Source organism: Pistacia vera, unplaced genomic scaffold (genome assembly GCF_008641045.1).
Source record: "Pistacia vera cultivar Batoury unplaced genomic scaffold, PisVer_v2 Contig741, whole genome shotgun sequence".
NCBI lineage: Eukaryota > Viridiplantae > Streptophyta > Magnoliopsida > Sapindales > Anacardiaceae > Pistacia > Pistacia vera.
Window position 1 is genome coordinate 4560 of NW_022196603.1, and position 24621 is coordinate 29180.

General features: G+C 37.9%; 2 pseudogenes; both read right to left on the reverse strand.

Moving 5' to 3' along the window:
- Positions 1–6510: 6510 nt before the first annotated feature.
- LOC116115464 lies at positions 6511–8595 on the reverse strand (annotated as a pseudogene).
- Positions 8596–19647: 11052 nt separating this feature from the next.
- LOC116115465 lies at positions 19648–24364 on the reverse strand (annotated as a pseudogene).
- Positions 24365–24621: the final 257 nt, after the last annotated feature.

Below are 24621 nucleotides of genomic sequence, written 5' to 3' on the forward strand. Positions count from 1 at the left end.
TAAGTGAATTTACAATTCAGAAAAGTAAAGTCAATATAATTTTTATTATTTCTTAATATGGTCTTTTATTAAAAAAACATTCCCACTATTTTTCTCAAGCCAATAGCCTTCACTATTAACTCGGGAAAGCTCGTTGGCTTTCCTAGTGGATTGAGATCCCATCTGGCCCATTTCAAACCTTCGTTGTGGCGAACAAGCCAAAATGGGTTGATTAGGTAGGCCAATAAACTTAATCCACACCAGTTGATAACACCCACTACCAACCTCAAATGTGAAGTAAGCCAACAAGTTAATCACATAATCCAACGGCCTAGCCATCGTCCTCAAGTGTGATTCCCAATATCAGTAGAGTGGACACTACATGTCACCATGTACACTCAACATGTGTAGTTCTCTACTATGCACATGACATGTTTATTAACCTTCGCTATGGCAAACAAGCAAAACTTTCATTTTAAGTCGACCCATCATCATTAAGAAAAACTCCAATGAATTTTAACCTCCCACTAGTAGAAGTGTACCCTTCATTGTGGCGAACAAGGTTCTGATGAACAGTAGTTTGATTAAAACCATGGTGATGGAAGGCATATGTGACTTAATATATCTTATTTGAGGGTTTTTATTTAATGTCTCACCAGATTATTATCTTTGTTAGAATGTCATTGTTTGGCATGTTATTGAACTTTCAACCTTAGCATGCATTCTAAACAAAATAAAACGTGTCGGTACATAACCCACTAAAACCGATTTCCTCGATCCTAGAGGAATCAGTGCGTCAACTGAGGGTTTAAAAATAAATGTTGGATCTTCAAGTTATTCCTCTTCATAGCTCCTTTGTTTCTTCTTCATGATTATTTCAAATAATTTTATAATAAAAAACCTATTCTAATTTATATCAATAAAATAGAAACCTCGCGTTACATACGAGGGGATTGAGATGAGGAGAAGAAATACATGGGGATTTAAGAGAGAGAGACAGGACACGCAAGTCCTATTTGTTTATAAAAATTACAAACAAACCCAATAAACAATAACAATAGGTCTGAGGCTCATGTACCAGGCACCGTGCAATTATTAAACAAGAACATTGCATACATTAAAAAACAATCAATTTTTGAATTGGGTGGGTTGAATTATCAAGTTACCACCTTAAACGTGTAGAATGTATATTGGCTTTAAAGGTTCAAAAATTGTAATTTAGCCCCTATGTGAAAACGGAAAGCAAAAATAGAACAGTAGGTTTCTTGTCGTGACGAAGAAATTCTTCGCCCCGACGAAGTTCATGCACACATGGTTGCTGCGGTGAAGTTTTATTTTGCCGCAGCGACCGTGAACTTCTAGAAAACACAAATCGTTTTAGAGAGTTTTATGCCGCAGCAAAGTTTTATTTTGCCACGGCTAGATCTACTTTTTCAAAATTTTGCCGTGAAGAAGGTTTATTTCGCTGCGGCCAGATTCACTTTTTGCATCTGGCTGCGGCGAAGTGTTATTTCGCCACGGCTAACACCGCAAAATAGTGAATCAGGCACAGTAACGTCTTTTGCAATTTTTCACATAATGATATGGATCCAAATCAAATCGAATGCTTAAACATTCAACTAGGACACCAACCAACCAATACATATTCAATCAACACATTATTTAATCAATTGATTAATTAAGACATTCAACATACATAATTTTTCCAGATTTAAAAATACTTCAAATCATGCAATATCATGTTATCAAACAAATATACATGTTATCAAAAATCAATTAAACAATATAATCTAATACCCGAGTGTCTGATACCATTGTAAGTAATTGATCTACCATACGCAGCGGAAAAACAAAAATTCAATCGGTAAATCAATTACCTTTCTTTGCCTAGATCCGAGTATAGATTATACCGTTTACATGTTTATAAACAAAAATATGTATAAAATAAATCCATTCAAGGATTAGAATACTTACGTATGTTTGGAGGCTCCTTCGAATATCTCTAATTTTTGACAGGAAAACTGTTCACTGTTACTATCACTGTCTACTGTTCACAGTTACTATTCACTATCTACTATTCACATGATTTTTCGCCAATCGATCCAAAGTAGGATCGCACTCACGAAAGTCCATACGAAGATAATCCGTAGAACCTTTGATTATTTTGCTAGAACAATCAAGGGCTTCAAGAATCAAGAAAGAAGAATAAGAAAAGTTTTCTTCTTGAGAGAGAGAGAGATAGGGTGGCTAGGGTTTTAATTGAATGAATAATTCCCTAATGTTTTAATTTTAAGTTGCACTTATATAGTGCAACAATTAAAACCTTATTCCACTTAGGATTAGCCATGGGCTCCCTAGTTCACCCTTGCAACCAAACATACCCTTTACGGTATTTTAATTAATTAATTATTATTATAATTAAAATAAGTTAATATATAATATATTAACATTCAATTATAATAATAATTCATTGAAATATACATACATAATAATATAATATATATATATATATATATAATACATAATTTAATTTTAATATTAAAATAAATACAAGCAACAACCTCAGCAAATTTAATTGCACTGTGAGATTACCAAATACCATTTCGTTCTTAAAGATGAAATACCCTTCTCACAAATTGATTTTAAATTATCTTCTAAGTGTGTGACCCGTAGGCTCTTTATCATATCGACAATGAGTAGTATCGTGATTAACACCAATTAATCGTCTCACTGCACACAGACTAAGATTAGCCCCTAGTAAGGCATCTGTTAGACCTGTCGTCACGGTCCAAATTAAACCTAAATACCGTAGTTAGCGGTAAGCCGGATCGAATCCACAGGGGCAAGACTAATGACCTAATGTATATTTGAGTTAACGAAAGAGAAATTGGAGAATGATGATTAAAACTAAGAAAACTATTACTTGCAGGAAATTAAAGCATTAAATAATTGCTAACTAAACACAATATTAAATTGTCGCTAAGGGTTCGGTTTGACTCAAGACAACTCTCACAATTCCTCTCCCTCTTCAATTTCCTAACCTACAAGGCTAGGCAAATCAATAGAAATATCTCCCGGCAATCTAGGTATAATCTATCCTGTCTCCCGTCGTCTAGTTATGGGTCGATTGGTTAAAGACTATCATTGACTAACCGAAAAAAACATAAACCCTTAAACACCACTAGTTGGTACAACGTTAACAAGTACAACCTATCAACCTGTATCTTCCAATCAACTAATTACACAATAAATGCATTCCTAGTAGAGATGACATTAAACGCTATTACAACTTGATGCAATCAGTACCGAAGCAATTTAAAGTCAAATCGACATTCAATAATCTCAAACCGACATTCAATATAGCGAAAAGTTATATATCAATAAACGTTCTCAATGGACATTATCAATTCAACACATCGAGCATCAGAAAATATTAAAGTATCGCAAACAAACTGAAACGAAAACAAATATATTGAATACAAGAAAATTAACCAAATATCCAACATTCGGGCTCATCCAACTAGTCAAGAGCTGATGAGGAGATCAGTGGAGTCAATCTCGATCTCGCCTACACGTAACGGACAACGGGAGCTTAGCCGCTCATGGTGGTGATGACGGTGTGAAACAGTGGAAACAGAGGATCAGGCGAAGAGGAGGTACGACAGCGATATGATGCGAAGAAGGGCCGAAAACGACCAACGGACAGCCTGGAATACGAACAGCCGGGTTCGCCGGAAAAGTTAATTTTCGGCGGGTCTCCGGAAAACGGTGGCGGAAATGGATCGAAGGTACCAATGGAAAGCTTGGTGATGGGGAGTTCAGATCAGGTCCTGGGAGGTGAGAAGTCGCGGAAATGAGAAGATCTGGCCGGAAGATGAGAGGCGCGACGGCAAAACCGGAGGTTCTGGCGGTTTGCGTCGCGGGAAGTTGGAGATGACGGATAGTGATCTGTGGGGAAGGTGGATGACCCTGGGCGGAAACGTCGCCGGAAAGCGGCGAATCTCGCCGGGAAGACGAAACGTCGCGATGGGAAGATGAAGCGTCGCGATGGGTGCGTGTTTCACGGTGGTGGTTGTGTGGAGGCACGCCGGCGGAAGATGAAGGGTCGCCGGCCTGGAAGATGAAACGTCGTCGGCGCGACTAGATCGGTGGGAGGCTAGGGTTTTGGGTTGGTTTGCGCGCGCGTCCCCCTTTCAGATGGTCACCTGGAAGTTATACCATTGCGGCAAATATCCATTTGGTCCCTGCATATTAAAAATGACAAAATCAACCCCAGATCATGACAATTTGACCCTGAATGATAAATGAGACAACATCAACCCTAGAAAATAAATCACTACCTATATCAACTTACACAATCTAAATTTCAATCCAAACATGCCAAATTAGTAGAAAAACTCAAAAATGATTTTAAACATAAATCATAATTCTCTTAATTGTCTCAATATAACTTCAATTCATAACACATAGGGTCTTTTTGCACCAAGTAGAGTCACTTTCATGACTTAACAGCATCATGGCACCCCATAGATTCGGATTCAATGAAACCATAGCCTGTCAATGGTTTGGTTACCGTGCAATCAAATCCTTTTATAAACTGTTATCTCATCGAGACTAAGGTACAGAAATAGTGTCACCTCAGATATCCTCGACATGTTTGTATTCAGTTATTGGCAACGACATGAATATTAAATTGGATTGAGCATCAACTCAATCCCACTGTGGCCACAGATTTAGTGTCATTGCCATTTACTGAATTACCCGTGAGATAACTTCTCCCGTACCCAGGAGTGATGAATCATTTGTCGATACTCATAGTCTTAAACATTCTCAATGTAGCCAATCACTATGATATTGATAGCTCTGAATAGAATTACGTTGGGCTAGTGTCAAACTACACCAATTGGTGTACAAGGCGCGCCGGTGATCTCAACTCTAAGGATCAAATGACCACAATCCGTTAGAGGATTTATTCCATAGACACTAGGGTACCACCCATATGGAATTCTAGGGGGTCTGTCCAGTGAACTTGTCTTTAGCAAGTACTCATGCGTTGCACTAGGTTGTGGCATACAACCCTGACAGTAAGATCAGTCATTATCTTTCGACAAGGTCGTTCAACACTATGATAACCTTACCGTATTATCTGTGTCCTTGGTCAGAATAATACGGAGCTACAGACGTTTTTAGAATGACCACCATAGTGTCATAGGATTCTCACTATCAAGATTTGAAACACTTGATACCCTCGTCACGGTTCTAACATTCTCAGGACATTATCATTACATACACGACTAAGAAGAATATGTCTTTTATTGATAAATAAACATTTATTACAGAATCAATTTTCAATAATTGATTGGTTGTAGGGCACCTACTCTAACAATAACATATATTAAAGAAAATACTATGTTAAAATTAAATTAAATTACCTCATTTCCAATTCATCAAAGGTGTTACAGAAGAGCCAGTTTAGTTTTTTTACATATGAACATTGATTAACGAGCATGTTTAGCGAAGTTGGGTAAGCGTCAGTTGCATCAAAAAATGATGGTAGATCATTGAGCTTTAGTGGTGGCATAGAAGGCAATGACACAATAGGCTCCTTAAAGGAATTTGAATTTCCCTTGAAAAGCATGATAGTAAATGGAATTAACAGCCCAAGGTTGAGTGAAAAAGGAGCTCTGTCCATGCCGAATCCCCCGGCTATGTCTAAAATCCATGGTATAATCGAGTATAAACAATAAATTTAGGTGGATACTCAAAACTTAACTGTCTTGATGAACTCGGATAAGCTTTGCGAAACGCAAATCTTGTGGGCTTCAAAGAAATCAAGATTTGCTGTTCGACTTTGGCCTTCATCGGGCTCATCATCAGAAATGATCTCAATGTTAATGGAAGTGGCTTGTGTTTGAATAAACTTGGAACTAACTGTAGATGAGCTGGGGGAAACTAGGGTTACCTTGAGGCTTTAGAGGCCAAACGCTTGGGAATTGAAGTATTGGGTTTATGTGACCTTGTGCAGGGAAACAAAAACATAAGATGTGAGTTTCTCTTTGTGTTCCCTGCTCCATGCTCTTGGGCTCCATTTCCTCTCAGTATTATTCTTAATATTCAGCAATACTATATTTGTGAAGCACATATACTTACAATAACATACAAACAAAGGCTTGATCAGGCAATATACGTCTATTGCCGACTCACAATATATAATTCCAAATTTGCCGACTTTCATAAGTTGATTCAAAAGAAAAAACAATTTATTTTCGTGATCTATAGCTCTTTCAGAAGAACCAAAACGGCAAGCATAAAAGACTAGAAAAGGTTTGCTATCTAATTCTATCGATTTGACTGTGTTTTTCGATAATTAAGATGGGGATTTGTCTATCAACTGAGTACTAAAATTAGTATTTGACTAAACTTAACTTATAATACCCCATTATATCATAACCTCTCGTTCTTTATTTCCTAGGCAATCCAAAACAAAAATGCACATAATTTATTAACATTCTACATCAATGAAAATATTCATTAAATCAGTGGATATAAATTTGCAACAAATTCCTCTATGTTCTTGTCAGAACTTCCACCTCATCTACTGCTCTTTAGCCAATTCCTTCCACTTCTCCGAATTCTTTGAAATCTTTTGACCTCTCTCCTTCCATGACTTCTTTATACAAAGCTCTATCTCCTCTCTTGTCACCATTTTTTCTTATTCATTCTTACCCTAACCAACCTGCCACCATCTTCAACATACTTAGCATTAGTTGTTTGATCAAACAATTGGGGCATTGCCACCATGGTACTCCCAAGCTCAGAGCCTCGAGCGTCGAGTTCCACCCACAATGTGTCATGAAACACCAATGACTTGTGAGCCAGAACTTCAGGTTGAGAACACCAGCAATCCCAAACCCTTCTCAGATGTTTCCTCAAGGAAATTACTTGGAAGCTTTTCAGATTCGGATTCCCTCACTACCAAAAGAAGAAGCATGCTTCTCTTCAGGCCCCATGCTATTCCTTCACTGCTCTTTTTCAAGGGCAGCAATGCTTCCAAATGATACATAGACTACAGAGTCAATTCTTTTAGAGTCTAGCCATGTCATGCAAGTATCGGTGTTGGCTTGAAGAGGCTAGGCCATAAGCTTTGTCACTTTCCAACCGTTTGTCGAAGTACATGATGGAATGCTTGGTCCAATATTCTTGACTGGGTATTTACTCGCCATCCACTTCACTATCTGATAGAAGTTAGCAAAAATCCTTAAAACAGCTAGCACCTTACAGAAATGTACAAAGTTTATATAAATTCACTGAATATCCCTACTCACCTCCTTTAGAGAGTTTCGAGATTATTATCATTATGTAATTTGTCCTACCTAACTCATTTGGTGGGACTTGGATGGTTTCACCCACATTAAATAGTGAGGTGCGCGTCCTCCTACTAATTAGGAGTAACAATATTAAGCTAGTCTTAAGTCATTTGGAAAGATGTATCCAGATTTGAGTCCGAGAGATAGGCTTGGAATCCCACTATTAGATACAGGTAAGAGATAAGTCCGAGTCCCATTAATTGAAATGGAAAAACAATACATGATGATTGTAACTTCCAAAACCCTGTTAAAGGAGGTGGGTAAGAGATATGAGAAGTGCTAGTCTTACAAAGACAAATACAAAGGGGGCATATAAAGACAATACTACCCTTGATCTTCATGATTCTCTTTCTCTCTCTCTCTCCATCTTTTTCCGTTTTTTCTTTGTTTTTTTTTTTTCTTTATTACCCTCTTTTTATAAGTCTTTGTAAGGATAGCATTTTTCAAAGATATTACATTTAGAATTAAAAAAATATATAGTTTGAATTTTAAATCTACACTTCTCGCTGTAGCCATGATTCATTATATAGAAAAAAAATTAGAATACCGCTATGGTACTAAGACTTTCTATTTATATATGTAAAATTTAACTTACCTCATCTTCCAGCTTATCAAAACTATTACAGAAGAGCCAATTCGGTTGCTCTATATTTGAAAATTGATTAACCAGCAAGTCTAGCGATAATGGGTAAGTGCCATTTACATCAAAATATGATGGTAGATCAGACCCTTAGCGGTGGCATGGAAGGCATGTCACAATCGGCTCTTCTAAAGGAACTTTGAATCTCCCTTGAAGAAAATGATAATTAATTGAATTAGCAGCCCAAGGTTGAGTGAAAAGGAGCGCCATCCATCCCAAAACTCTTGGCTACATCGAAAATCCACGGTATAATTGAGTCATAAACGAGAAACTTCGGTGGACACTCAGAATTAAGTTGTTTCTCGATGAACTCAGACAGGCTTGTGAAACACAAACCTTGTAACGTTCAAAGTAATCTTCAGGACTCGTTGCCTATTTTCTCTTCTTCGGTGCATCAGAAATGAACTCAACTTTAATGGAACTGGCTTGAGTTTGGATGAACTTGCTAGTAGTTGAAGTTGTGCAGGTGGAAATTAGTGTTACCTTGACGCCTTTAGAGGCCAACCGCTTGCAGAATTGAAGTATTGGGCTTAAGTGACCTTGTGCAGGGAATCCAAAACACAAGATGTGAGCTTCTCTTTGTATTCTTTTCTCTATGGTCTTGGCCATGGACTCCATTTTCTCTCTCTCTCTGTCTCTCTCTCTCTCAATTAACAACTCTCACATGATCACATACTTTTGCAGGCAAGCACATGGAGAGGATTAATGAAGATTTAAGATACATATGAGGGAGGAATGGGGGAGAAAAGACTAGAAGAAAGAACCAAAATCTTCTATTAATAATTTGAGTTATATTAAATACAATGATCTGATGGATTGCTGATGGATACAAATAAAAGAACAGTAAAGATGTTGAACACGTACGAATAAAAACAAATAATAAACGATATAAGATCTTTGAAAGTTCAGAGGATGAATCAAATTCCAAAAGTAAAGAGACGATTTATCTGTTTTGTACACGACTATACATGGACCGACAGGATTTATAATTCAGTTCAATTAATTATGTTTAATAGATTGCAAAAGAGTAAACGACTTTTTCCCACCCAAGGTTTGCCTTAATGACCCTTTCCCACCCAAAAAATTTTAAAATACCACTTTCTTACCCAAATTTAATATTCCATTACTACCTAAAGCTGATTCCGACTACGAAAATTTTCTCCGTCACCACTATCTGAACCTCCAGACTCCTCTTTACAAAACCCCTCTTACTTCGACACTTGGTTTATCGTTGATTAACGACCATCGCAAAATTAGGGTTTTTTGTTCTTAGCTCATTTTCGACAGTTAATATTTAATCGATTACCACTATTTGATCCATCGGCCCCCACTCTACAAAAACCCTCTAACCCTGGCTCCTGGTTACTCGCTGAACGCCAGTTGAGAAAGTAAATTGTATTTTGAGTATTAGTGAAATATAAATGTTGGGTGGGAAAGTGGTATTGTGAAACTTTTTGGGTGGGAAAGTGTCATTAAGACAAACCTTGGGTGGGAAAAAGTCGTTTACTCTATTGCAAAATTTGGAGAACTTAATTAGTTGGAAGATGTTCCACGTTTGAGTGATGTTGATTGACAGTTTTTAGAAACTACAAGGCAAGTCAAACAAAGCCATTGTCCAACTAATTTCTCGTTAATAACTCTTTATTTAAAAAAGAAATGACAAATTAATTAAGCAAAACACAAGAAAAAGTCAGCTGTCTTTAGGAGCACATAGAGAAAATAAAATATAAATATAATGATATTGATGAGGTAGTAATAGCAACAAACCGTTATGTTTCGAGGGCATACCCCAGCAAAGAGAAAGTGTCCTATTGTAAGAAACAAACTACTTGGACTTCATTGTTTATATCAACAAATGAACAATATAGCAAACAAGATTTAACCATACGTAAAACATGTATTTAATTAATTTAAATCTTAAATAATTTATCTCCTCAGATAGAATCTAGAATATAAACTCTTTGCTCTATGATCTCCATCAACACAAACAAAGTTGAGCAAATACTCAAAAAGTTAGCAACAAATTCTTTTGAGATGAATTTGATCTATATAATTATAAGCCCATACTCTATGCTTCAATATATATTTATAACGAGATAGGATACTACTTTGTAAATAAGTGTGCTAAGTGTCATGGGTTGGGAGTTTTACACCAAAAAGGCTAACCCATTAGGTGGACAAACTCTCTCGCTTATAAGCCTAAGACCTCCACAGTGCGCGTCTGATGTGGGATCTGAGACATTCACCCCTAACTTGGTCTTGATCGTTAATAGCGAACTGCAATTTAGTATTACAAATGTTTGATGTTCTAAGCGTTCTTAGAGAATGTCAAGTTAATCTTTTTCTAGTAGTGTGTCTTTGCAATTTTCTTTATTGAATGTATGAGTGTCTGATCTCATTTTTGTGAGAGGGAGCTGCCTATTTATACCCGTTTTGATCAAGGTAATAATTACACTTTTGCAAGTGGTTTGATGCCGTAAAGATCTCTCCTACCTTTCCATTCATTGGGAACTCAAAGAATATCCTTAAATTAAATGGGGCTTGGATAAGTGCGTGAACCAAATTCATTCAGGGACAAATTTTTGAGTTAGTTGGGTTGTTGACATCTATACTCCTTTTGCCTTTGGAGATGTGACATGTTCTGGACGGTGGAATGCTTTCTTGAATTCTAATTGGTGCTTGGTGACGTCAACATAAGTCAACCCTTAATTTAGGCATAACAATAAATATATAAATCACTTCTAAAAATTTGCAAATATTAGCCATAAACGAAAATCTGAACTTTAGATCTCCATGTTGAAAAATATTGCCAAAACACACAAAATAATTGAAGCAAAAAGTAAAGAAATCTTGGTTCATTCCCAATATAGAAACTACATCCAGCAGTCGAGACAGAGGAATTTTTATTAAGTTTCAAAAGTATGCAGGAATACAATAGCAACGACGATAGTTTACTCTTCCTCTCCTCTCTTTGTATATTTTTCTCACATTAGGTTTTTCCACTATTATAATATGTATATATAATAGTAAACATAATCACATTTGAGCTAAACTTATAAAACCCAAATATTTACAAAACACTTCCAAACCCAATTACTGATTGGGCTTACAGTGAAGGGATGTTACCTCCTCACCCCCACCTGTGTTGAATGCGTCAACGTACGTACGCTAATAATTCAGAAACCCCATGCAAACTATGAACCACATCCAACACTTTAGCTGGGAATGATTATATAAATATATGTGCAAAATGGAATTTATCTCATCTTCCAGCTTATCAAAAGTGTTATAAAAGAGCCATTTTGGTTGTTCTAAGTTTGAAAATTGACTAACGAGCAAGTATAGCAATGATGGGTAAGAGCCAGTTCTGTGAGAATCTTAGGATGGAATGAGAAGAAAAACCAGAAATCTATACACTTTCCAGAGAAACAAATAGAAAATCTTGAGAGAAGAATGAATTTTCCAGAACTGAACTTTGTTTTATTTAGCTTATTTTACAAAGAATTCTTAACTGCTTTTATCCTAAAAATAAGTCCACGTTGTCTATCCGTGTCACACTTGCAGACTTAGCAAATAAACACCATTGATTTAAAAGAAGCACAAACTGACTGCCTTTTAACCGCTGATCACATCTCCAATCTTGCTGAGTTGCAGTTGAAATGTGACAGCCACTTTCTACTCAAGTACTCATATAATATACATATAAAACAGTGTAAAAAATTGGGCCCAAATGTTTCTTTTAATTAAACATATGTTTATGTTCTTTACAACCATATATATTTTTACACAAAATTATAATATGTACAAAAGATATCAAAAACATGGTGGACAGTGTAACCGCTTCCCCTCGCGTGTCGACGTCCATCCAACCGCGTCCTCACCTAGATCCTGCAAACATAGGAAATAACGGGGTGAGCACTAAAACAATGCCTAGTAAGTAAATCCTCTATTCACCTATCCCCGTAACTCTCTCTCTCTCTAATTCTTTCCTTACAACTTCTCATTCAATTTCTCTTTGGTACTTCTCTCTCTCTTTCTCTTTCTTAGAACTCTTTTCTATTAACTCTCTTTAGTAAGTCACGGCCCCATCTTACCGGGGGGCACGGCCGGGACTCGCTCCCGCTCTACGTGACGTCTACTCGTTCTAGCCGATCGGACTCGGTTATGCATGGATTCAGAACCCTTGGCCATGTGAGTGTATAATCTCTCTCTCGGGTACTCGGGTATAGCCTTCATCCGCATGCACTCTCACGGGCTACACCACTTCTCTATCTCATACTCATGCCGCTCTCTCAATGCGGCGTACATGCGAGAATACTCTACCCATTACTCACGGGTTCCCCATTACACAACCTACTCTATTCTCTTTCTCTTAGCTCTTAAAGTAGCTTATACTCAAATTCTCTACTATGTCTCAAGCTACTTCTTAAGTGTATAAACAAATGTGTATAGATAGCTCATGCTCACTAATGCACTAATGAAATGCCAAATACAAGATTGCATCAAAACAATTATTCTGCACAGGTCACACTAAAAAGGGCATAACTTGCGTTATACACTTTGGATTGCTATGATTTTGGTCTCGTTTTAAAGCTTAGAGACAGGGCTACAACTTTTATGTTTTGGTCTAAAACCAGTTCAATCCGTAACATGCCCAAAAATTACTCAGAAAGTCACAGCTGTGATAGGGCAGATTTCACTTAGACATTTCATCAAACAACTTTTGTGCATACCAAAAACTCTAATTATCAATAACTCTACTCTTTTCTTTAATCATCCAAAATGGGAGGAAAAATCCCTCATATAGTCATAATTCCTGCCAAGGAAAACACTCCCAAAAAAATATTCATACAAACTCCTCCAACTTCAACTCAATTTCCATCTCTCATCACACATCAAAAACACTTCTCATAATACATCTTCATCTCAACTCAATTCTCAACAACATAACATACTTATACAAGCATACATCTTTACTCAATCTCTAAATCTCTACTCAAAAGCTTATTCAAAACTCAAGTTGGTTGGATTTACTGACCTTGTGAAAAAGTGACTTCTTTAGCACTTTTCCTTTCCTTTGTTGTCTTGTCTTCTCTCTACAACTCAAAACAACAACAAGAGCAATAACAAACAAATAAGACTTCAATATAACTATAAGCAAATTCACATCTAAAGCAATAATCCTTACCTTAGGATGCTTTAGATGAAATCTCTACTCAAAATTACTCAAAAACTCTCTTAAACCCCTTAGAAATCTTGGAAGATTGGATGGAGAAATTGAGAGAAAGTAGGCAATGGAAGAGGCGGTGGAAATTGATGGACTAAAGGGTTTCTCTACACTTAACCTTTTTTAGCTCATATTATAATCATCCTTTCCCATTTTGCCCTTGCCCTTGCCCTTGCCCTTCCTTAGAAATTCCATCTATATCCTTTGATTCTTTACAAATACACTCCCATCCAACCACAATCTCTACTAAATTTTCTTACATTTTACTCCCCACTTTTCCTACTAATTAGGGGTGAAAAGGTCATTGTGCCCCAAAAGAAGAATTCTCTAGAAAACTCAAGAAACTTTTTATTAGGCTTTTCACCGCGGCGAAGAACAATCCGTCACCCCGGCGAAACACGACAGAGCCTACCCGTGGGTGCAGCTTCTCATCGCTGCGGCGAAGCTTCTTCTTCGCCCCAGCAAAGCTCGAATTTCCAAACTTCACCAAATTTCAACCAAACCAAGGCAGATACTTGACCAATACAACATACCATTTTAAATTAAAGACTCACCAACCAACCATGACAACAAACAAACTCAATTGAAGCTGAAACAGTGAATTCTTTAAGTAATACAGAAAATCTTAAGTACGTACCTCAAGTGAGATATTACATGAAATAAGCCCATAAAACCCAACCACCACTAGCCCAGTGGTCAACTAAAACTCTTTGGTGTATTATTCAAGAAGTCCCGAGTTCGATCCATCTAATTTGTTAATAAGGTGGCCTTGAGGATATTTATCCGAGTGTCAACTTCAGGGCGCCGCAGAGGGATTAGTTGAGGCGCATAAGCTAGTAAGACGACTTGTTCAAACAAAAAAACTCTAGCTTTAATATAAAATTGTTGAGATTGTGAGCTTCATCTTAATACTAATTACTAAACTGCACCCTTTCACTAACAAGGATTTAACGCCACTTAACAGAAACTTGTTAATCAAACCGTTGAGCACTAAATTTTTAAAAACAAAACTGAGAATATCAACTAAAGCCAACTAACGCCTCTTTAACAGAAACTGTTGCAGCTGTCGTTAATAGAACCGTTGGGCAGTGAATTTTTTAATATGAATCTGGAAGTTTGAGTATGAATGGGAAAGAATAGAGCTCTGTGTCTCCTCTCTGTTTTATCTGCTGATTCCGTAACATCAGGAATTTGCTGTTGCAGCTTGCACACCAGAATACACAAATCATTTCATAACAAGTTCCATCAAAAAATGATGGTAAATCACTGATCCTTAGTGGCAGCGTGTAAGGCAATGACACAATAGGCTCTTCTAAAGGAACTCCGAATTTCCCTTGACGAAAATGATAGTAAATCGAATTAACAACCCAAGGTTAAGTGAAAAATAAAGCCCCATCGATGCCGAATCTCCTGGTTATGTCTAAATCCACAGTATAATCAAGTCATAAACGATAAATTTAGGTGGGTGCTTAGAACTGTCAAAAAGTTCTCAATCAATTATTTTTATTCCTGTTACAATTCTGTTTTATAAGTACATATCAGGATATATTTTCTATATAGAATTTTCTCCTATTATTACGCTAATTTTATGAAGGAGATAATTTCTTTCCATCAAACTTCCTATAACTACTCTAATTCCTTTAATATACCACTCACGCCAACACTCCCCCTCAAGTTGATGCATACAGATCCTTCATGCACAACTTGATCAGTGAGTTGTGGAAGTCTTTGCTGGACACGACTTTGGTAAGTATATCTACAAGTTGGTCCTCAGATTTGACAAATGGGAATTGGATTGTATTATTCTCTAGGTTATGTTTGATGAAGTGTCGATCAACCTCTACGTGCTTGGTTCGATCATGCTGAACCGGATTGTGTGAAATGTCTATAGCAGCTTTATTGTCACAGAAGAGGTTCATTTCAGACTTGGGAGCAAAACCAATCTCAGATAATAGTCTTTTCAGCCAAAGGAGCTCACACAACCCTTTGACCATCCCATGAAACTCTGCGTCTGCACTCGAGAGTGCCACCACCTTTTGTTTCTTGCTTCTCCATGTCATAAGGTTTCCACCTACAAATGTGAAATACCTTGACATCGACTTCCTATCAGAGATGTTCTCAGCCCAATCTGCATCAGTATAGCCATCAATTTCCACATGATCATTCTTAGAAAACATGAGCCCTTTTCCTGGAGAAGACTTCAAGTACTTTAGTATCCGAATTACAGCCTCCATGTGTTCTTCACTTGGACAATGCATAAATTGACTCACTACACTCACAGCATAAGCAATATCTGGACGAGTATGAGAGAGATAAATTAGTTTTCCAACTAATCATTGATATCTTCCCTTGTCAGTTGGTTTCTAGTTCGGATATACCCCAAGTTTATGATTTTGGACAATTGGGGTATCCACTGGTTTGCATTCCAACAATCCAACTTCAGATAATAAATCTAGGATATATTTTCTTTGGGATAAAAATATGCCTTGGGGTGATCTAGCAACTTCTATCCCAAGGAAATACTTGAGCCCACCTAGATTCTTCATTTCGAATTCGCTAGGCAACTGCCATTGGAGCCATGAGATTTCTTCAATATCATCTCCTGTAATGATCATATCGTCGACATAAACAATAAGAGCTGTAACTTTGCCTTGCTGTTTTTTGAGAAACAAGGTGTGGTCTGCGTTGCTCTGTTGGAAACCGTACTTCTTCATTGCCAAGCTAAATCGCCCGAACCAAGCCCGTGGTGATTGTTTTAACCCATACAAGGCTCGTTGTAACTTACACACCTCATTAGTTCCGGTGGTCACTGAGTAGCCTGGAGGGATGTCCATATAAACCTCTTCTTCAAGCTCACCATGAAGAAAGACATTTTTCACGTCCAATTGATGTAGTGGCCATCCTAAATTTGCTACAGAGATAGCAACACTCTAACAGTATTTAATTTTGCTACTGGTGAGAAAGCATCTTCATAGTCTATACCATATGTTTGAGTGTACCCTTTTGCCACGAGTCTTGCCTTGTATCTTTCTATAGATCCGCCAGCTTTGTGTTTAATGGAAAACACCCACTTGCACCCTACTGTTCTTTTTCCTTCTGGTAGTGGCACTAGGTTCCATGTCTTGTTCTTCATTAGTGCCTCCATTTCATCTTTGATTGCCTAAGTCCACTTCGGGTCTTCTAAGGCTTCCTCCACCCTTGTTGGAACATGACACACAGATAGGCTATGCACAAATGTCTTGAGAGGATCATTCAGCTCCTTTGTGGACACATAATTGGAAATAGGGTATCTTGATCTTCTTTCCTTAATGTCTGGTGAGTAGCGGCTTGGGGGCTTCCCACGATTTTGCCTATTAGGTAACACATAACTAATAGGAGATGTCACAATATTTGTGTTAAAGGGGCTTACCTCAAGATCATTCTCAGGAGTTGGGTCTTCGGGTACTGCAGAAGGGGAAGAAACATGCACTTCGTGATCATTTTCATGGTGTTCAGTAGCCAAAGAGATATGTTATGTTCGCCGCGAAGAGATGTTCTGTTCGCCTTGGCTCCACATACGTTTCAGATAAGTTCGGCCAATTTAATTCCATCCAATTCTACTCTTCTTGTCTAGTCTCCCCCTGAAAAGGAGAAGTGGGTGGAAAAAATGTTTCGGTTTCCATGAAGATGACATCCATAGTAATATAGGTGCGACTAGAAATAGGATCATAGCATTTATAACCTTTTTGATGAAAAGCATAGCCCAGAAAAAAACATTGACGAGCACAAAGGTCCAGCTTAGTGCACTGGTTTTTATGGAGATGGGCATACGCTACGCACCCAAATACACGTGGAGGAAGCATTAAGACGGTAGGCACCAGAGTGTAGCCCGAGAGGGCTTGTAATGGAGTTCTAAAATCCAACACCTTAGAGGGCATCCGGTTGAGCAAATGAACGGCAGTGGTGACGGTATCAGCCCAAAACCGATTAGGAGCATGGGCACCAATTAAGAGAGCTCGAGCGGTTTCAAGAACATGGCGGTTTTTTCGCTCAGCAATGTCGTTTTGTTGAGGGGTTTGGGGGCATGAAGTCTCGTGAATAATGCCATGTTGTTGAAAGTACTCACGAAATTGGTGATTGACATATTCACCACCATTATCCGATCGAAGGACTTGAACCTTAGCAGAGAATTGTGTTTGCACCATAGCATGAAATGATTTAAACGCACCGAGTACTTCATCTTTATGTTTGAGCAAATACAGCCAAGTCATGCTAGTGCAGTCATCAACAAACAACACAAACCATCTGAAGCCAGATACAGTAGTAATTGGGGAAAGACCCCACACATCAGAGTGGATCAAAGCAAATGGAATATCCTTTTTATTAAAACTTACTGGAAAAAAAACCCTATGACTTTTTGCCAATATGCAAGTTTCACATTGAAAATCAAAACTATTCAACTGAGAAAATCAATCTGGGAACAAATGTTTCATATAGGTGAAGGACGGATGTCCTAACCGACGGTGCCAAAGCCAAAGTTCCTTTTCTTTGACACCAAGAGAATGATGTGTATGATGTGCTTGGCCCACATTCACGTCTTCCATATAGTAGAGTCCCCCACTATTAGTACCATGCCCAATGATCTCCTTCGTTAGAATGTCCTGGAGAAGATAGAAAGTAGGATACATTAACACCATGCAGTTAAGATCAAAGGTTAGTTGGCTCACGGAGAGAAGCTTATGAGATAAAGATGGAACAAGTAAAGTGTTATGTAGTTGTAACATAGGAGATAAGGCTACAGTGCCCGCTCCAGTGGCCGGAGAGGTAACGCCATTAGCATTGGCAATATTCGTATGTTTCGGTAGGGAAGTCGTGATGAAATCCATAGCAGAAAACGTCATATGGTCAGTGGCGCCGGAGTCCAGGAGCCATGCACCACTGTTAGCGTCCTTAGTCGAAGTATAACAAGCATAACCAGAGTTACTTGAGTCTGGAACCAGTGTCATCTGTGGTGTGAAGGAGAGTTGAGGTTCGGTAGTAACCACAACTGCTTGACCAGAGCCTGCATCCTTAGTGCCAAGGTCACGACCCTTCTTAGCCTGGAGATCATTCCACCAATCAGGATACCCGTGCAGTTTAAAGCAAGTGTCACAAGTGCATCTCGAATTGCCATAATGAGAGCACTTTAAACCGTCAGAAGATGCATGAGATTTATGCTTGCCATTGTGCATGGTAGGAGGGTGGGCAGAGGAACCAAGCCTGAGTCCTTTGGTGGTGAGAACAGCGCCAGATACACTATCGGCACTGCTAGTGATCATAACAGATTGACGGAGGGCTTCACGGCGGACATGGGCATACGCTTGCTCCACGGTAGGGAATGGGCGAAGCTGCAACATGTTGCCCCGGATCTTATCGAGTCAATCATCCAGACCATCCAAGAAAACATATACTTTGTCTTCTTGAAGGATAAGATTATAATGTTGGATATCAACGGCACACTCCATAGGATTAGGCCGCGAGAAGTCAATCTCACGCCATAAGCCTTGGAGGTCATTGTAGTATTTCTCAAGGGAGCCTCCAGCTTGTTTCAACCGTGTCACTCGACGTCGAAGATCATAGACCTGAGACATGTCACTACCATTGAAGTAAGTGGTAGCAATGGAATCCCACACCAACTTAGCTGTAGGAAACCGAATGAAATTCCCTATCAAGGAGGGATCCATGGAGTTTATCAACCAACCTTTGACAATGGCATTGTCCATACACCCTTTGCGAAATGTTGGATCTGTCGAAGATGGTTGTGGAATATCACCATTGATATATCCCAACTTGTCTTTGCCAGAGATATACATCTCGACAACTTGGGACCAGAGAGCATAGTTGGTTTCATTCAACTTGATGCCGATCGGAGCAGCGGAGGGTTCGGTGGTCATGGGCGGGGTTTGGACTTTGGTGAGAGCTTCGGTCATCTTAGCCGTGAAGTCAGAGAAGAGAGAATCGGAATGAGACTCACCAGTCGGGGGTTCTGTATCAGAGTTTGACGACATGGTGGACAAGGTGAGGGATGGGAAGTTTAGGGTAGGTGGGTACTAGCGTTAGGCTCTAATACCATGTCAAAAAGTTCTCAATCAATTATTTTTATTCTTGTTACAATTCTGTTTTATAAGTACATATCAGGATATATTTTCTATACAGATTTTTCTCCTATAATTACGCTAACCGTATGAAGGAGATAATTTCTTTCCATCCAACTTCCTATAACTACTCTAATTCCTTTAATATACCACTCACGCCAACAAGAACTAAGTTGTTTCTCAATGAAGTCAGATAGGCTTTTCAAAACGAATATCCTGTAACATTCAAAGTGATCAAGACTTGCTGTTTGACTTTTATCTTATGCTGAGGGAAGAGAATTCAGCAAAAGAATTAATTACAAATTCTTTTAAGATCATGAATTATGAAGTAGAATGATCACCAGCAGCTGCACATACAAGTTTTGCAACAAATTCTTCAATATTCCTATCAGAGCTTCCACCTTCGTCTACTGCCTGATTCCTTCCACTTCCTTGAATTCCTTCTCAACTCCTTTGATTTCTCTCCTTCCATGACTTCCTTTATACAAACCTCGATCTCCTTTCTTGTCACAATTCCTTGTTCATTAACTCCTACTCTAACCCCAACCTGCCACACATCTTCAACAAACTTAGCATTAGTTGTTTGATCTGTCCAAATTGGCATCGCCACCATCGGCACTCCCAAGCTTAGAGCCTCGAGCGTCGAGTTCCACCCGCAATGTGTCATGAAACACCACATTGACTTGTGGCCCAGAACTTTAGGTTGAGGACTCCAACCCACAACCAAACCTTTCTCAATTGTTTCCTCACAGAATGTTTTTGGAAGCTTTTCGAATTCGGATTCCTTCACTACCCACAAGAAGTTGCAATTACTCTTCTTAGGCCCCCATGCGACTTCTTCCATTTGCTCTATTTCCAGGGCACCCAAGCTTCCAAATGATACATAGACTACAGAGCCAGTTTCCTTGGAGTCTAGCCATGTCATGCAAGTATCAGTGCTTGGTTTGAAGAGGCTGAGGCCATAATCTTTGTCATTCTCCAACTTCTTGTCTAAGTATATTGATGGAATGGTTGGCCCAACATTCTTCACTGGGAATTTACTTGCCATCCATTTCACTACCTGATAGAATTAAATTAGCAAAACATCTTTAAAACAGCTAGCATAAAGGAATTTTATAACATAAATTACTTTGGAAACTCTACAAATATGAGCAATAAACAAAAATTAATGCTAAATTCACATGAATTTAATTATACAGCTGACAATGATTATATAAATCTGTGTAAAATTAAATTCACCTCATCTTCAAGCTTATCAAAAGTGTTACAGAAGAGCCACTTGGATTCTTCAATATTAGAAAATTGGCTGACAGCCAACTTTAACAAAGAAGGGTAAGAGTCAGTTCCATCAAAGAATGATGGTAGATCATTGATCTTTAGCTGAGGCATCCAAGGCATTGGTCTACTTTTGCCCTCGATTCCATTGGAAATTATCTCGATGTCAATGGAAGTGGCTTTTGTTTGGATGAAATTGCTAGTGGTTGTGGATGAAGTGGTGGGGAGTAGGGTCAGCTTGAGGCCTTTAGAGGCCAATGCTTTGCAGAATTGAAGAATCTCTGTGTAGGAAGTAATAAAGGTGATATTAAACGTGAGATTGAAAATTCAGTTGAAGAAAGGAGCTCAGAAGATTGATTTAGTAGCTGCTATTGATACGTATTTTTTTTGATAAAAGGCTGCTTTGAAGCAGTACTCTGTTAAAAATCTGGTAAGTTAGTTACTTTGGATTAACAAAAGTTAATGGTATCCATTAGTTAATAAATGAAGTGCTGCCTTTTGGACAAATCAACAAATAAAACGCTGCGTTTCATGAATTCGATACTCAAGAAGAAGAAATGCAGCTCTAGTGTTTGTTTTAATGCTTATGAAGAACTTAAAGCTTCATCACTTTGAATTCCGTCCTGTGTCTCCTTGGGCTCCATTTTTTCAATTACAAAAAACAATCTACTTTCCAAAGTTTTTATTTTTTTTCTCAAACTTTCTGTTTGTTTCTCTAGAAAGTTTCACTTTTTAGAATTTCTTCACTCAGTCCTAGGAATCTCACAAAGAATTGGGTTCAAGCGACCTTGTGCAGGAAAGCTACAACATAAGATGTAAGCTTCATCACTTTGAATTCTGTTGATGCGTGATTTAGACACCAACTAATTGACACGTGCGTAACATTGATTGGTCAAGAGACACACGTGATTATGGATAGAATGTAGAATAAATGCAATGAGGGCTTTTTAAAGTGGTTCGGATGCTAAGGTATCAAGTCCTACGTCCACTGATTTGTATTAGTATAGTGGGTCAGGTCGCAACAGTGGACTGACTTACAAATGATTAGGAAAAATAAATACAAAGTTTACAAGAGAGAGAGAGAGAGCTAGTTCAGAGTGTAAAATAGCCGAATCCTAAGGAAGGGGTCTTCCTCTTTTTATAGTGAGATGAGGGCAGATAATCATCATTAAATCCATGGGTTGGTGTGAATGTCAGGACATAATCCGGCTTCACGTCACATTGCCCACCTTCCCAGCTGATTTCACAACATTTGGAGCAGGGAAATGGACACGTGGGAGCTCCAGCGTCTAGCAGGCCTGACGTGTGCTTACCGTTCTGACGGGAGCAGGTCACACCCCATCACGTGATTTCCCATGTCAGCCCTTGATTTCCCAGGCATAACAAATTCCATCCTATGTCTCCTTGGGCTCCATTTTTTTTGCTTCAGGAAAGTTTATCGTATTTTGAAGAATTTTGTAACGCATAAATTTTAACTTTATGTAATTTATATATATAGCTTTGTTTGCATGTATTCCTTTTTGTTAAAAAATGTTTAATATATAATCTATTGGAAAATGAGCTTTTAGCTTAAGGTTCTCAAGGGTAACTAAGATGATTGAGAGTAGGGGAGTGATTGAAAAAAGAATTACTATTGCTTCTCAAATTTAGCTTGAACAAAATGGCTAAAGGTCATTCCCTCTTATAATGCTCAATGGAGCCTTTTACATTCCAACTCTCAACTATCAGTATCTTAATAAATATTATCTATCACCTTTCACAATTAATAATTACCTAACAACCTTAAGAGGTTGGCTTAGCGGTTAAAGAGGTTTACTCTCTTCCTTGAGTTTTTGAGATTAAACCTTGGGTTCTTGAGATTAAACCTTGGGGTCACCTATCACAATAACATTTTGACTTACTTAATCCTTTAGGTATTCAATGAACCCCGAAGATTAGTTGAGGTGCACTTAAGCTGGCCCGAATACCCCGGTTACCAAAAAGAAAAAACTATCTAACAAATCTCTAATAAATGAGATATTTTTACAAGTTATTTCTAATTACAAGGTATGTTATTTGGGCCAAATACATGGCCGAACATGGGTTTTGTATTGGGCTTAAGAAAAAATATTAAACTATCAATCTATATGGGTTTAAATGATAAGCCGAAGTAGTCTTGCGTCCTAATAGTAATTCTTTTAAATCATTGGATTAAAAGTTGTCAACCCAATTTATTCCTAACATAATTTTATTATAGTGATTGTCGTTATGTTCCTTTAAGGAAGAAAGAACAAAGCACAAAAGACCAGAAAAGGCTGGCAGTCCTGAGGAAAAAAAAAGAAAAAAAGAAAAACCAGAACGTATTTGATCACGAGACTCAACTTTCTCTCCTGTTTATCTATATTCTTTTTACCATCAATCAAGACAAGCACATAAATTTGTACAGGAAGGAACGAGATGCCAACAGGCAGTGACTAAATTAATAAAGAAATTAAAACCATCCTTTTTTAGGGCATAGCCGGCCAAGAGAAAGAGTCCTATTGTAAGAAACAAATTAACTTCTTGACATCATTTCATTTCTATATATATAAACAAAAGGAAGAACCAAACATTTTTTTTTTTTTTTTTTTTAACTGGGGTGTCCGGACTAGCTTATATGCATCTCAACTAATCCCTGAGATCCATTAAACACACTACAAGTCCAAAGGATCAGATAAGTCATAATGTGATGGATAACTCTAAGGTTCGAACCTAAAAACTTAATGAATAGAGCAAAGTTCCTTGATCGTCAGGTCAACCCTTTAAGGTAGACGTACAATATTTTAAGACTAAAAAACACATGCATGCAAATTGATGAATAATCCAAGACATAATATCCTAATTCTGATGAATTACTTGTGTTAATAGACAGTAGTTAATTTCTATATCTGTAAGAGACAATTACGGTATGCTTATCAATGTATCTAAGACATGTTATCTTAATTTTGATATCTGTAAGAAAGAATGACTGCATGTGTATCAATGAATATTGTGAGACATGATATCTTAACTTTTATGAACTGTTAATGTTAAACTGATGGTAACTAATTTCGATATCTACAAGAGAGAATGACTGCATGTGTTATACTATGCGTGAATATGTTGAAGTAAATTTACCTCCTCTTCCAGCTTATTGAAAGTGTTACAGAAGACCCAGTTCCATTCTTCAAAATTGGAAAATTGTCTGACAACAAAGTTAATCAAAAAGGGAAAAGAGTCAGTTCGCTTAAAGAACGATGGAAGATCATTGATCCTCAGCGGTGGCATTGAAGGCAATGAAATTGTAGGCCCATCCAAAGGAACTTTGAATCTCCCTTGATGGAAATGATAGTAAATGGCATTAACAGCCAAGGTTGAGTGAAAAATCTATGTCGAGAACCCACCGCATAAACGAATCGTAAACAAGAAATTTAGGCTGGTACTCTGAACTCATTTGTTTCTCAATGAACTCAGCGAGGTTTTGTGAAACAAAGGTCTGGAAACGATCAAGACAGAGACCGAAATTTCCGGGACTTTCATCGTCATTGGATCCATTAGAAATGTGCTCAACGTTGATGGAGGTGGCTTGAGTTTGGATGCACTTCCTAGTTACTGCGTTTGTGCAGATAAGAGTCACCCTGAGGCCTTTTGATACTAAGCGCTTGCAGAATTGAAGCATCCGGTTTATGTGACCTTGAGCTGGCACAGTGATACATACAACATGAATTTGATCACTGCTTATAACTCTTCGCTCTATGATCTCCATTTTTTTTTCTCTGTCTCCATGAAAACATATGCAAGAACTACTTTCTTATATATATTTGTTAAATTAGTAGGTATGGGCTGAACATTAATATTTATATCAATTATATTCTTTAGTTAATTAACGGTACTGAAGCAGCAAAAGAATTTGTGACCCCATACATTTGAATTTATAGTGTTAGACAAATGTCTTGCACTCTTTCAGTATGTTTATATTAATGACTATTTAAGCACATAACTTTGTGTTGTTAACTAACGAAT